This window comes from Gracilinanus agilis, unplaced genomic scaffold (genome assembly GCF_016433145.1).
Source record: "Gracilinanus agilis isolate LMUSP501 unplaced genomic scaffold, AgileGrace unplaced_scaffold10204, whole genome shotgun sequence".
Lineage (NCBI taxonomy): Eukaryota > Metazoa > Chordata > Mammalia > Didelphimorphia > Didelphidae > Gracilinanus > Gracilinanus agilis.
In genome coordinates, this window is record NW_025340484.1 from 1 (window position 1) to 14168 (window position 14168).

Genomic DNA, 14168 nt, shown 5'->3' on the forward strand with positions numbered 1-14168 from the left:
AGAGAGAGAGAGAGAGAGAGAGAGAGAGAGAGAGAGAGAGAAACTCTGGTCTGGACCAGTGGAGGTCCGGACAGAGTGAGAATTAAAAGATTAATTAAATTAGGCTACTGGCCACAAGGCCTTAGCAATTAGAGAGGCAAAGAAGCCTCCTTGAGGCAGAGACTCTGGAAACACCAAGGTAGGCCCAAGGAAGTCAGCCTAACTTACACACATGACAATTCAGAGGGGAAGCAGCCTGAGGTCTCAGCCAAGATCCTTCAGCACCAAGTTCAAAGCGGGAACTGCCCCAACAGGAAGTTACCATCATATTTGCAAGACAGCAGCTTTCGTCACTTCCTGGAGGTCCACCTCTAGTTCAAGTGGACAAATGGCAGTCTCTACACTGATTTGGACTGCTCAAAGGGCAGTCCCTTGTTCTTGATTTGTTACTTACTGTCACATGTGGGTAGCTCATCTCCTCTCCCCGCTAAGGGAGGTGGGGATGACATTATCTCTGGTGGCTAGAGTTTTAGCTATGAATGAGCTAATTCCATTTACACAGGTACAATAATTTCTTCCATTTGAATTGTATACCTGACAATCATTCATTTTCAGGGTGAGGATCTACACTTCAGAAATCTACAAATACTGTATCTCAAGACTTGACATTATTGTGGTTTTATTTTGACTGCCTTACTTGGGAAAGTGATGGAAAAAGCATCAATGATGCAGATTAAACTAAAAAGTGGGTCATAAGTACATTTTTGAAAGGTGGGATCCATTGTTAAACATTTACAAGCATAACAAAGGATATAACCTACATAAATAAAAACTCTTTGTTGAGGGAGTCTTCAGTAGTTTCTGAGAGTATAAAGGGATGCTAAGGGAAAAAAGCTTGAAATGACTGACCTAGAGTGACAAGGTGAGGATGAGCATAGGGGCAAGGCAGTCAGTGACATATATGGAAACCCGGGGGCTAAGCTTAAGACTAAATGTGAACAGAATACAGAATGTGTACTAAGAGTTCATCATAAATAACCAAATGAAAAACGGACTCTAGCATTAATTATAAATTAACTAGTCAACTTCTTCCAAATATAATTCAACAAGCGAAAGCTTTTTGTTATTTAAAAATGACTTTTCTAGAGATTTATCCAAAGTATATTGATTGCATCTCAGCTTATATAGGACATACCTAGTATAGGTGAAATGATAGCCTAGCTCTGGATTTTATCTCTGATGATTGCTAATTATTTGTGCGCAGGTCCTGTCTCTTTTAGGCTATACACTAGAGAAGGGATATAGATATCTTATCTAAGTTTTCTATATCTTCTGGTACAATCAATTAATAAACATTTATTGAGCACTTACTATATGCCAAGCATTATGTTCAGCACTGAGGATGCAAAAAGAGGCAAAAACCAGTTGCTGTCCTAAAGGAGATTATAATTTAATGGGGAAAACAACATGCAAACAAATATGTATAAAACAATCTATAGTCAGGAAAAATATTCAGTAATCAACAGTGAGCATGCTTTGCACAGAGTAGTTTCTTAATAAATATTGAAATATTCATCTGGAAGAATGAAAGAACAAGAATATCAAGGAAACTGATGAAAAATGTGGATGATGGCCTAGCAGTACCAGATCTCAAATTGCACTATAAAGCAATAATCATTAAAATAATCTGGTACTGACTAAGAAACAGAATGGTGGAATAATGGAATATACTAGGGGTAAATGACCTCAGCATTTGATAAATCCAAAGACTAGCTTTTTGAATAAGAAGTCACTATTTGACAAATAGTGACTGCTGGGAAAATGGGAAAACAGTATGGCAGAAATTAGGTATATAGACCAATATCTTACACCCTATATCAAGACAAGGCCAAAATGGGTATATGATTTAGACAAAAGGGGTGATATCATAAGTAAATTAGGGGAACATAGAATAGTTTACCTGTCAGATTTAGATAGAGAACATAACAAGTTGTTAAATGAATAATTATGACTATATTAAATTTAAAAGTTTCTGTACAAAGAAAACCAATGTAGCCAAGATTAAAAGGGGAAAAAAACTGGGAAAAATTCTAATAATAAATTTCTCTGATAAAGATCCCATTTCTCAAACATATAGAGAACTAAGTCAAAATTTTAACAATACAAGCCATTCCCCAGTTGATGAATGGTCAAAGGATATAAACAAGCAGTTTTCAGAGGAAGAAGTCAAAACTATTAATAATCACATGAAAAATGTCCTAACTCACTCTTGATTAGAGAAATGCAAATTAGAACGACTCTGAGGTACCACCTCACACCTTTCAGACTGGCTAATGTGACAATAAAGGAAAGTGATAAATGTTGGAAGGAGTGACAAAATTGAGACACTAATGCATGATTAGAGGAGTTGTGAACTGATCCAACCATTTTGGAGGGCAATTTGGAACTGTCAAAGGACTATAAAACAGTGCATACCCTTTGATCCAATAATATCACCACTAAGTCTGTATTCCAAAGAGATAAAAAAAGAGTAAAGGACCTCTTTATACCAAAAATATTTATAGCAGCCCTTTTTGTGGCAGCAAAGAATTGGAAACCGAGATATCTGTCAATTGGGGAATGGCTGAACAAATTGTTGTTTATGATGGAATACTCTTGTGCTGTAAGAAAATGATGATTTTAGAAAGCACTTGGAAAGACCTCCATGAACTGATGCAGAATGAAACAAGCAGAACCAGGAGAACATTGTACACAGTAACAGCAATATTGTGGAATGATCAACCATGAAAGACTTAGCCACTCAGCAATACAACTGATGCATGACAATTCTGAAGGACTTTTGACAAAGAATTCTATCCACCTCCAGAGAAAGAACTGTTGGAGTTGGAATACAGATTAAAGTATACTATTGTTCATTTTAGTTTATTTGGGTTTTCATTTTGGGGTTTTGGTTTAATATGATTATTCTCTTCCAAAAAAGAACAATATGGAAATAGATTTTGTATGATAATATATAATAATACATATATAACCCAGATAAAATTGCTTACCATCTCCAGGAAGGAGAAGAGAAGGGAGGGAGGGATACAATTTGGATCATATAACTTCAGAAAATGTATTTGGAAATTATTATTACATTTAATTGATAAAATGTCTTTATAAAAAATAAATGTTAAACAGTTACTCATTATCAAGATGCTCAGTTTTCTTATTTGAAAAAATGGGTGGTTATATATGATATTAGCATTGCCTACATCACATGGATATTGTGAGAAGCCTTTTGTAAACTAGAAAACATTATATTAATATGAATTATTATTATTGTTTCTGCTTTGTATCCTGGTACATAGTAGGTGCTTAATAAATGTTTATTGATTGATTGACTATTTAGTAACTTTGAAAAGATACAAAAAAATCATCTGTTTCTGCTGAGGCATGATTCCCTTACTTGTCAAGGAAGTTTTATTCAACTTTTTCTGGATATGGAGGCAGTTTCAGGGCATCTTTTCTTATTTGCCTGTGATACTGGAAATTTGGGGACTCTCAAACTGATTTTGAGGTCACTGATATAAACTTCCCGTGGATGTTTAGAGGACTTGAAAACTACACTTCCCATGATTCCTCTTGTGTAATACAGGTGGGCAGGAAGTGTGATTATGTAGACAAAGGTATAAAGTCTCAGAATTGATTGAGATGCTCTCTTTCCTATGAAGCAGCGAGAGGTATGGTGGGCATTTTGAATTAGATCTTAGCAGGCATGTGACTTTCTTAACTACCAATATGGATTACAATAAACTATTAATACTTTTGAATATATCCATCTATATCAATTTTATTTGTAACATGCCCAAACAATATTAGGTCTTAAAGACATTAGCCTCCCTAACAGTGTTTATTAAACTCATGTCTACACAGACCATTTTCTCAAGAGCTATATAAAGCAATAGAGACACTCTAAATAGTTCTACTAGTCTTTAAGAGAGGTGACTAAAGCTTTTTTTTTAAACCCTTAACTTCTATGTATTGACTTATAGGTGGAAGATTGGTAAGGGCAGGCAATGGGGGTCAAGTGACTTGCCCAGGGTCACACAGCTGGGAAGTGGCTGAGGCCGGGTTTGAACCCAGGACCTCCTGTCTCTAGGCCTGGCTCTCAATCCACTGAGCTACCCAGCTGCCCCCTAAAGCTTTTTATACTTTGTACATCTCTAGGTTTTCTGCTGATTGTATCCTTGAAGATACTAGGGAGCTCAAAGTGATGCAAAGTATAACTTCCCATTTGCTTACCTGGGCAAACTATGTAGGCCACCTGCCACCAAGATTTCCTGCGCATTAACTTCTGATTAGTGGCTGGGAGCAGTTTAGATTAACTATAGAAGTGGGTCTGGCCTGGGATTTGCCTACCTCAGCAATCATCTCTATTCTGAATCTTTCTCTGTTGGATTTAAAAATCAGTCTGGCAGTCTACTGAACTATTTCTGGCCTGGACAAGCTACCCCCAGCCCCCAAGGTTTCCCAGCACAGTCTTCCTTATCTCCCCCTATCATAAACCTAAAACTGAAGCTATCTTATCTGATGTCTTGAGGAATGTTTGTCTATGTTTGCCTGCTTTACAATATTTGCCTATTTAATGTATGTTTGCCAAATGCTTCCAGCCCCCTGACCCTGAAACCCCCCTCCCCAGATGCTTCCTGACCACCTGTCCCTGACACTACCTTGATAATTATGTATGTACCAACCCCCTTCCCCAAACATTTCTATATAAACTCTTGGCTGAGAATTCCAAGGGGTCGTTCAGGCATGCCTCTCTGCCTAGCGACCCTAGCTATTATTGCTAGTAAAGAATGAGCCTCTTCTTGCATATTGCATTGTCAGTGTGGTTCTTCCTCTGGCCATGATCGAACCTGGGTTAGGTATTAAAATTTGGGTACAACATCTCCAAAGCAATCCAGACCCAGCTGAGGTCCTTTGACAATATGCTTTTAACTATGGATTTCTGCATAGATGACACCAAGTCATTCTGGACATTGGTTTTAAGTTCTGCCATATACTTCCCCAGCAGAAATGTGTTTCTTCCATGACAAAGTTCAATGGTGGCTTAAGCGGTCTGGGAATAATGGCAACCTACAGATTCAAGGTTTACCTCCTCTACTTTCTTGAAGGAGATGGTAACAGAATATTAAAGCTAAAAGATCAGTGTGACCAACTCCCTTATTTGACACATCATGAGAAAATAGAAGGCCAGAGAGGGAAGTGTCATGGCCAAGGTCAGACAAGTAGTAAGTTATAGATCTGGAATTTTTACCTGGGTCATCCTCTAACTCCAAAGCCCAAGTACACTTTCCATAATAGCATATCGTCTTCCTCTCAAAACTATCTGTGGTCTACTTATCATGGTTCTCTGAAGAAGAAAGATAATTTGTATGGATGTGATCCAAAATTCTTAAAATCTCTGATTATCTGTAAGATACTCTACATATTTCAATACTGATAAATTCCCACTTCACGTTAAATAGATGTACTAAAACAATTCTGACTATTCAAGTCAAAAATAATTGCAGAGACAAACACAAATCATTCACAAAGATGTAAAACATACTCTGAATTTTTAGCTGGAGAAATATCTTACAATGGGCATCAATGATCTGTTCAATTCAACTCAACAATTATTATCAGCACTTTTTGAAACTATTTTTCATCATTTTCTATATGTTTTGTACTTAACAGTGTTACATTCCTTATTAGAATGTAAGCTTCTTGAGGGGATGGAGTATCTTTTGCCACTTTGTGTACCTCATTGTTTAGCACAGTGTCTGACACATAGCAGGCCCTTAATTAATACTTTATTGGTTGACTGACTGATATAGCATGCTTTGTAGATATTTATTTGCATGCTGTCTCCCCACTGAGACAATTTCCTTGAGGGCAAGGGACGATCTTTTGCTTTTTTTATATCTCCAGGACATAGCCCATTGCTGACACAATGTAAGTGCTTAATCACCGTTTACTGATTGATTGTTTAATCTCTGTCTTTGTATCCCCAAGACCTAGCATCATGCCTGGCATATATTAGGTGCTTAAAAAATTTTGTTGAACTGAATGTCCGTCCACTATTGTATGATCCTATTGGTAGTCAATGTAGAGAATCCAAGTATAAAAAAGTTTGGGGGGCAGCTGGGTAGCTCAGTGGAGTGAGAGTCAGGCCTAGAGACGGGAGGTCCTAGGTTCAAATCCGGCCTCAGCCACTTCCCAGCTGTGTGACCCTGGGCAAGTCACTTGACCCCCATTGCCCACCCTTACCATTCTTCCACCTATAAGAAAATACACCAAAAATTAAGGGTTAAAAAAAAAGTTTGGGTCCAACTCCTCAAAATATTTTCACCATAATATACATATATATAAATAAGAAATGCCAGAAAATGACATATTACAAAATTTATTAAGAAGGGGATACACAGTTTTATGGGAATATGAAGAAGAAAGATTATTTCCCTCTTGGGAGCTTTGTCTGGAGTATAAGCTAAATGAAGTTTAAGGAGGGAGTGGTAGGAGATGAGCCTAGAATGGAAAGCTGAAGACAAAGCACAAATGATATAGACCACCAGTGTTAGGAGTTTAGAATTTATTCAGTAGTATTGGGGAAACACTGAAAGTTTATGAAGGGAGGAGCAAAATGATGGGAGCTGTGCTTTTGGAAGGTTATTATAACATCTTCCTATGTTAGATGCTAAATATAAGCATACTGAATTGAATTTTCCCTCTGAAATTGAATGAAAAAATGGAATTGGAGGAAAAACTCACCTAAGTGGGGGCATGGGTAATAGAGTAAATGTAATATTTTAGTTGATGTGGGTTTAAGCTAGAATGATGTTAATAGGATTGAAAAAGACAATGAATTCAAAAGAACTATGAAGGTAGAATGGTCAGGACTTAATGATATTGGATTTAGTAGAGAAGAAGAAGGAAAACCTCAAAGTAATGCCCAGGATCTTAATTGAGAGGGTTGGTTGGATAGTGAAGCCTTTATCAGAAAAAGAGATTATAGGATAAGAAACAGTTTGAGGAAGGTGATTATTTTTGACATCCCAGAAGGACATGAAGGTGGGGATAAGGGTCTAGAGCTCAAGAGAAAAGTGAAAATCAAAAATATAGATTTTGTAGTTCTTTGTATATTTAAGGCTATGAGAAAAGATAAAACCATTAATAGAAAAATGCTATATTGACAGAATACAAGATAAGCACAAACAATAAAAGATAATAGTCTTAGGAGAAAGATGAGTAAACAAGGCCAAGAAAGGGGGAAAAAAGACTAATAGGAGAAATTGGAGAAGAATCATGATAATGTAGAACCAAGAAAGCCAAAGACTTAGTTTTGAAGAAAGAGAAAATAGTCAATAATCTGAAGCATAATTCAATTTAATTTAAAAAAGAATTTATTACATATATATCATTTATCAAGATAGGGACATAGCTAGAAAGTGGGCTTCAAAGCCTTAGGCCTCATCTTCCCTCCATGCTATGCTTCTAACGCTCAGGCCATTGACACCATGACTGGGGAGAAGGTAGGGAATGGCAGTGTATAATAGAGAGCTCCTTGCCTGGAGTCAGGAAGACTCATCTCCCTGAGTTCAAATTTGGTCTCAGGCACTTTTTAGCTGTGTGACCCTGAGCAACTCACTTAACCCTGTTTGACTCAATCTCTCCATTTCTAAAATGAGCCGAAGAGGTCTTTTCTGCCATGCCTTCAACCAGAATCCTTTATCCCCCTGCATTTCTTTATGTGTTATTTCTTCTCAGTAGAATGTGAGCTTGTTGAGAGCAGGGACTATCTTTCTTTTTTAGTCTATTTGTAACTTCAGAGCTTAGCACAGTGCCAGACACATAGTAAGTGTTAATAAACCCTTGTTATTTATTTACCTATCTATCAGGATCCTTCAAATATTGCTTCTGATTCACAGTAGATGTGGGACACTGACATTTGACCTCTCTTGGCAACAAGAAATCACTGCAAAAATAGAGTTTACTTTTCATTTGCTTGCTTTAAAATTTTTATTATTATTTATTTTTAATATTTAAAAATTTTTTGAGTTCTAAATTCCCTTCCTCCCTCTTGTATCTCCCCCACCCAGTAAGAAAGTAAGCAATATGATACCCATTGGACAGGTGAAATCGTGCAAAACATATTTCTATGTTATTCATATCACCACAAAAGCAATAAAATAAAGTGAGACAGTTATATTTCAACTTGCACTCAAAGTTCACCAGTTACCTCTGGAGGTAGATTTTTCATCCTGACTTCTTTGGAATTGCCTTGGATCACTGTAACAATCAGAGGGACCAAATTTTTCACAGTTGGTCATAATTACAATATTGCTGCACTTGTGTACTATGATCTCCTGGTTCTGCTCATTTCATTTTGTATAAATTCATCTCAGTCTTTCCATGTTTTTTCTGAAACCATCCCCCTTGTCATTTCTTTTAGCACAATAGTACTCCATCACAATCATAAGCCATAACTTGTTTGGTCATTCCCCAATTGAGAGGTATCTCTTCAATTTCTAATTCTTTGTCACCATAAAAAAAATTGCTATAGGGGCAGCTGGGTAGCTCAGTGGAGTGAGAGTCAGGCCTAGAGACGGGAGGTCCTAGGTTCAAACCCGGCCTCAGCCACTTCCCAGCTGTGTGACCCTGGGCAAGTCACTTGACCCCCATTGCCCACCCTTACCAATCTTCCACCTATGAGACAATACACCGAAGTACAAGGGTTAAAAAAAATTGCTATGAAGATTTTTGCATATACAGGTCCTTTTTCCTTTTTCTTTGATCTGTAGACCTAGTGGTATTGCTAAGTCAAAGGGTATGCACAATTTTTATAGCCCCTTTGGATGCAGTTTCAAATTGTTCTCCAGAATGATTAGATCTTAACTCTATCAACAGTTTATTAGTGTAACTATTTTCCCTAATTTCTTCTAACATTTATCAGTTATTATAGATGTGAGGTATTACAAGTTATTTTAATTTTCTTTTCTCTAATCAATAGTGATTTAGAACATTTTTTTAAAATGTCACTATGCATAGCTTAGATTTCTTCTTCTGGAAATCTCTTGTTTGTATCTTTTGACCATTTATCTAATGGGAAATGGCTTTTAATTTTGTAAATTTGACTCAGTTCTATATTGAGTATATATTTGAGACATGAGGTCTTTTATCAGAAAAAAACTTGCTGTTAAATTTTTTGATATTGTTTGTTTATAGTGGTATTAACGTTGTTTAGTCATTTCTAGCTTTGCCTGACTCTTAATGGCCCAATTTAGCATTTCTTGACTAAGACAATGGAGTGGTTTGTCATTTCCTTCTTTAGCTCATTTTATAGATGAGGAAACTAAGGCAAAGAGGGTTAAGTGACTTGTACTGAATCACACAACTGGTTTATATTTAGGGGCCAGATTTGAACTTGGGAAGATGAGACTTCCCAACTGTAACCTTGGCACCCCATCCACTGTGCCATCTAGCTGCCCCTTGTCTGTAGTATCTTCTAGCAAAACGTAGTTTTCCTGATTCTCTATTTTAATTAGGTTTATCTAAGCTTTTGCTTTGTCTGAGATCATGATTGATACCCCTGCATTTTTTACTTCAGCTCAAGCATAATAGATTCTACTTCCAGGACCTTATTTTAACTCTGTGTGTGTGTGTGTGTGTGTGTGTGTGTGTGTGTGTGTGTGTGTGTCTTTCATTTCAAGTATGTCATTTATAAACACACTTTTAAGGTGAGATAATTTTCCTCATTTTTCCTCTCCTTTCCCCCCTTCCAGTGCATCCTTTTTTCTCCCCACTAAAGGTCGATTTCTTCATGTGAAATTTGTTAATGAAAATATTATTTTGGTTCCTTTCTATCTCTTTGCACTGTACTATTCTCTGAATATACAAAGGTGGGGACATCTCTGCCTTCAAGAAGCTTAAATTTAGGGATCAAATGATTACGAGGCCTATGAAAATACTATTGGATTTGGGAATTTGGAGATCACTAAATACCCACATTAAGATTTCAACTACAAAAATAAGAAAAGAATTACTAAAATTCAAGTTGAAATTAAATAGTATTAATATGTAGCAGAATGAAGTACTCATATGTTTTTGATGATCCTAATTAAACATTATACAGTACTTCCTTTCCTTTACCCTCCAAAATGCAGGATGCTTAAAATATACATGACTTCCTTTGAAATTCTCATAGTTTCTAAAATGTTCGATAAATATTGACTGATGATTCTCATTAGTTAAGTACTTATACTTGATACCACTATTAAATTACAAGAGTAAATGATACCTGCTATGTAAATCATCCATGTTTAGTTCTCCTACATAATGGGTGCCCTATGACACTGTTACGACCCTTGCATGGTGATCTGGAGAGCCTGTCTTCTTGAGTATATCCAAGAGGAGATTTGTCAACAAGAAGTGTCCCAAGTAGTTCACACCAAATTGTTCTTCAAATCCACTTACAGTCTTTCTCTGAGGGACCATCATTAACCACAGCCAGGAAGCAAAATGCATAGAGGAATTGGGTTCAATAGGTTGTCTAAATAATCACAAGAAAGCAATCCTGGGGTAGCTAGGTAGCTCAGTGGATTGAGAGCCACACCTAGAGACAAAGGTCCTGGGTTCAAATCTGCCCTCAGATACTTTCTGTGACCTTGGACAAGTCACTTAACCCCCATTGCCTCAACTCCCCTGCCCAAAAAAGAAGAAAGCAATCATAGGTGTGTCACACAATAGAAAGAGCATAGAGTTAGAAGCTGGCAGTCTGTCATTCCAGTTCCAGCTTATCCCCTAGCTATGGGATCTTGGGCAATGGATGTCACCTTTTCAGGCCTCGGTTTCCTCATTTAAAAAAGAAAGTGTTAAACTAGGTGATTAGAAGGGTCCTTCTGGCTAAAAAATATGATTCTCAAATTCTCTTAAAAAGCAAAGTCAATTTGAGTCTGGAAAAAAATCACAAAGTGATCCTGAGTTACAAAAGCTTTGGCCAAATGATTTCCGAAAATATAATGTGTAAGTTGCTTCCGCTACCCATAAATTCATGCTGCTCTCTAGCCAAAATTACATTCCTCTCTCTCCTTTGTTTGTCAAAGTACAACCCTTACTAAAATTCCCATTACCCCAAGAAACATGCCCCGACAGTCCAATGTCTTAGTGATAACTGCGTATTCTTTATTCTTATAAAGAATTATTATAATATTATATTCTTATAAAGTATATTCTTAGACTTTGCTTAGTCAACTCATCAAACAAAATCTGTACAGCATTTTGAAAACTTTTAAAAGGTAGGTGTTATTCTTAGCATCATTATTATTTTAGATTTATCATGCTTTATATTTATGGGATGGGGACTCAGATAGTTGCTCCTCAGTCCTTACTCCTACCTTCTAGGTATCTAAATTTCCCTAATTCCCCAGATCCAGATAGGAATAAAACTCTTTCTTTGCTCATTTAACTCTTAGTCCAAAGAAGAAGCAGTGTGTGTATTTTCCACTAAGTAATTAAGAAGGAAAAATACATCAAGCAAAGAATGGTACAGAGAATATAAAAAGGTCAAGTTTTGTAATTTCCTCTAACTCTTGCTTGGTTTTAAAGTCACTTTCATTCTTTAGGGGGTGTCAGCTGAAGTACTGTATGGTACAAGAAAATAAAGTGCTGGTTTATTTTTACCCCTAGAACATGAGCGCAAAAAGAAAGAGCTATTCTGTTGAGTACAAGAAGCATATCGTGGAAGAGTCTTGGGGCAAAAATCTTACTGCTTACTGCAAAGAGATGTTGAATGTGCGATTGGTCCAAAAATGGTGAGCAGATTATGGTAACCTCAATCAACAGGTGAAAAATGGTAATGCTAAAATGTGCAAGTGTGAATCAGGTCAGCAACCATATTTTCTGACCTAGAAGAACTGATCTATGATTGGGTTGTTGACAGGAGAGCAAAGGCTTTGGTTGTGAATAGGGCTCAGATTCAAGAATTTGCTCTTGCAATGGCACCCCAGTTTGAAATAGCCCCCAATGATTTCAAAGCATCACAACACTGGCTGGATAATTTCCTTCAGCGAAGTAAACTGTCTTTAAGATGATCCACAACACTGTTTAGTCTGGAACATGCTGAAATTATTAAACGTGCATTTGTATTCAAGTCCTTTATTGATGACACTGACTTCTCTAAATACAATCTTTCCAAAATGATTGCTATGGAGGAAACTGCAAATGCACTAAGAGCAGGCTACTTTGATAAGAAGTACTCATTCAAGGACAGTGCAATTGCTAGACATGACAGATATGGGCCAATGATTCTAAAAGAAATGGAGTCACAATAAATTCAACAGGAAATTCAGGAATTGGATTGTTATGATGATGTCCTAGAAGATGATGACATAATTGTCATTGAATAAATTTTACTTTCTGTTCATACTGTTAATATTGGTACCTGATACCGTAGGATCCACGGTTTGGTTATGCTGGTTTGTGATGACAACTACTGTTCTATACAGTATATACCATAATAAATGTTCATTTTTTGGTTCAGCAATAAATGGGAATTCTTCTTAATTGCAAAAAAATAAAACAACATCTGAAAATAAGATGTAGGGCATATTTTGGAGCAAAAATTAATATGACATCATCTTATTTTCAGAGAAACAGGGTAGACTTGAGACCCCAGGGGCCTAAAGAGCTCAGATCGACCCTGGGCGTGAGGATAAAGCTGAGAGGACCTCACAACACTGTGACTTAGGCGAAACCTACCCCACAGCTCAATAGGGAGAGCCTGTCTGCTTCACCCAGACTTCTGACTGTGAAAGAAAAAATCATCATAATAATAACAAGCCATACACAAGATCCTCTAAAGAGAAAGACCAAGAAGAAATCTTAACACTGGACAACTTTTACACAGAAAAAATACAGACAACATCAAATCCAGCCTCAGACACTTCCCAGCTGTGTGACCCTGGGCAAGTCACTTGACCCCCATTGCCTACCCTTACCAATCTTCCACCTATAAGTCAATACACAGAAGTTAAGGGTTTAAAATTAAAAAAAAATACAGACAACAGAGCAAACAGCAGAGGAAAACAAACAAGTATTCACATCCAAACATTCCAAAAAAAAATGAAAATTGGTCACAAGCTCTTGAAGAGTTCAAATCTGAGATCACGAGAAAGATGGAAGAGATTTGGCAAGAAAAGTGGGAAACAGGGTGGCTGCGGCAGCGGCGGAGGCTGTGGAGGTTGAAGAAGAAGCCGAGGCAGCAGGAGGAGGAGGAGGAGGAGGAGGAGGAGGAGGACGGGGGAGCAGCGGCGAAATGGCGGAGACTGTAGCTGACACCTGAAGGTTGATCACCAAACCGCAGAACCTGAATGACGCCTACAGGCCACCCAGTAACTTCCTTGAAATCCACATGAGCAACCCACAAACCGTGGGGGTCGGCAGAGGCCGCTTCACCACCTATGAAATCAGGGTCAAGACAAATCTTCCTATTTTCAAGTTAAAGGAGTCTTCTGTAAGAAGAAGATACAGTGATTTTGAGTGGCTTCGAAGTGAATTAGAAAGAGAAAGCAAGGTTGTAGTCCCACCCCTTCCTGGGAAAGCATTTCTGTGTCAGCTTCCTTTTCGAGGAGATGATGGAATATTTGATGATTCTTTTATAGAAGAAAGGAAGCAAGGGCTTGAACAATTTATAAACAAGGTTGCCCGCGACCCCTTGGCACAGAATGAATGCTGTCTTCACATGTTTTTACAAGATGAAATAATAGATAAAAGTTATACTCCATCCAAAATCAGACATGCATGAATGCTGTAAAAAAATCTGTGTAAAAATAAACAAAACTATTACCATGAATATTAGTGATTCATACGCACCAGTGAAGAGGTTCTCGCTAATTTTAGCATGCTGCACAGAAATGGGCCAATAAGCCTCCAGTATACTAATACTCATTATGATGTTCAGTTTTGCTTTGTTTTGGCAGTTAAAACAAATTCATTTGCTTTAGCAAAAATCCCTCTTTTGACCTTTAAAAAAATAGCTCTTGAGTGCTGTTTTTTTTTCCTCTATTTTTTTTATTTTTTTTTTTTAACATTTATTAATATACATTTTTAACATGGTTACCTGATTCATACTCCTCTTATCCCCTTCACCCCCCCCCCCGCACTCC

At 37.2% G+C, this 14168-nt stretch overlaps 1 pseudogene; it reads left to right on the forward strand.

The window, feature by feature from the left end:
- The first annotated feature begins 13318 nt into the window (after nucleotides 1-13318).
- Nucleotides 13319-13807, forward strand: LOC123253906 (annotated as a pseudogene).
- The last annotated feature ends 361 nt before the right edge of the window (nucleotides 13808-14168 follow it).